A 1885-nucleotide genomic window follows, 5' to 3' on the forward strand; every position below is an offset into this window, starting at 1 on the left:
TCTTCCACCAGAACTCAAGCCTGCACCTTGAAAACTGCAAACGGCTAAGGGAAAAGTCAGTCTTTTATTTTCTTATTTTTCAACAGTTGCATGTTTAGGTGGTGTAATGATTGTCATTATTTTTGCTGAGGGTCAGCATAGTTGGATCAAATCAGTGTAGGTAACATTTTGGAAAGGAAATATATTAAATATTTTATATATATATTCTAAAAATATATAGAGCCATCTTCCTAGAATGTGTGACGTTGGAGAACTAAAAAAAACATTGGATCACAGTAGTCACTCGATACTTTCGCGGACTCACTATTTTGCGGGTTTTCAACTAAGATTGTACACCTGTTCGCTTAAGAAGCGCAGCACACAGGTGCAGTAGGAGGGAGATTGGGAATGACACATGGGATGAGCATGAGTGATTGCGTCAGAGAAGTGGATGTGTCGAAACCAGCCACTACTAGGAAGCACAAGTCAGTTTATCGATTGTGCAGGTCCCAAGCCTGGGTAAATAGTGAGGGTTGTGTCAGGAAGGGCATCCGACGTAAAACACTTTTTTTGCCAAAACTATAGTGCGAGTTCTTCATCAAAGCAAAAGGGTGTCGGCAAAGGTCAAAGGAAAAGTTTACAAGACAGTGATGAGACCAGATATGTCATATGGTCTGGAGACATGGACAAAAAGACAGGAGAAAGAAATGGAAGTGGCAGAAATTAAGATGTTGAGGTTCTTCTTAGGACAAAGATGGATAAGATCAGGAATGAGATCATCAGAGGTACAGCACAGGTTGAACAACTGGGTGATAAAGTTAGAGAGGACACACTGAGTTGGTTTGGGCATTTCCAGAGGAGGGACAGTGGGTATACTGGTAGAAGGATGTTAGAAATGCAGCTGCCAGGAAAAAGACAAAGAGGAGATATCTGGATGCAGTTAGAGAGGACATGGAGATTGTTGGAGTGATAAGTGAGGGACTACTGTGTTTAAAAACTAGACATTAAGGCTTGTTTTATTTGTTTATATGGATTTCTACCTTTATGTAAAACTAGTTCTGCTGTCAAAATGTTACATATTTACATGTAAGTCATGTATTTTTCGAACAGGTACCCAGAGTGGGATGGAAAACTACCAGTGCTGGAAAGGTAAATTTCTGTTTTCAAATAACAACCAGAACTGTGAACAAGTTCCTTTCTGACTTTTGCAACTTTCTTTTGTAATTAATCAACTATAACTTTCTTGTTTTAGTCCTGCAGTCAAAAGTGCTAGCACCTCAGCTTCTGCCCGGCCTACCCAACATCATCGCCAAAAAACCAGTCGCTCTCGTTCCAGCTCAGACAGCCCCTCCCAATGCAGCTCTCGCCATAAAAAGGACAAATCCAGCAGTCGCTCACGTTCCCGTTCATACAGCCCTTACAGACGCAACTCAAGAAAAAGACCGATAAAGTCCAGAAGTAGTTCCCGTTCCAGTTCATACAGTCCTCGCCGTGGCAGGTCAAAATATAGAAGGAACAGATCCAGCAGTAGTTCTCGTTCACGCTCACGCAGTCGCAGGTTTGTGAAATTCAACTGTTTTTATAATAGAAATAACATCTAAACAAATGCAAGAAAAAACAAATGCAGTTGCGTAGTACAATGTCTACATTATTGAATCCCCATTTTTAAATATGTATAAGTTGTAAAAAATATTTTTGAAACACCTAATTATCATAGTATTTCTAGTTCTATAGATATTAAAATGTAAATGTTTTACATGTCCATTAGGTCCCGGCCACGGTCCTACTCACCATGGCGCAACCGCTCTACTTCTTCCTGTTACGGCTCGCGTTCAAACAGCCACGAGAGACGTAATTCACCAAAAAGAAAATCTAAGAGAGTTCGTTCACCAACGAGGAGCCCAGA

At 40.6% G+C, this 1885-nt stretch overlaps 1 long non-coding RNA gene across 1 annotated transcript; it reads left to right on the forward strand.

Annotated features, from left to right (window-relative positions):
- On the forward strand, positions 1–1855 carry LOC119409990. The gene is made up of 4 exons (XR_005186815.1): positions 1–55; positions 1090–1128; positions 1232–1537; positions 1748–1855. It is a non-coding gene; the product is annotated as an uncharacterized LOC119409990 (long non-coding RNA).
- The last annotated feature ends 30 nt before the right edge of the window (positions 1856–1885 follow it).

This window comes from Nematolebias whitei, chromosome 1 (assembly GCF_014905685.2).
Source record: "Nematolebias whitei isolate Nwh7 chromosome 1, NemWhi1, whole genome shotgun sequence".
In the NCBI taxonomy this organism is placed as follows: Eukaryota; Metazoa; Chordata; class Actinopteri; order Cyprinodontiformes; family Rivulidae; genus Nematolebias; species Nematolebias whitei.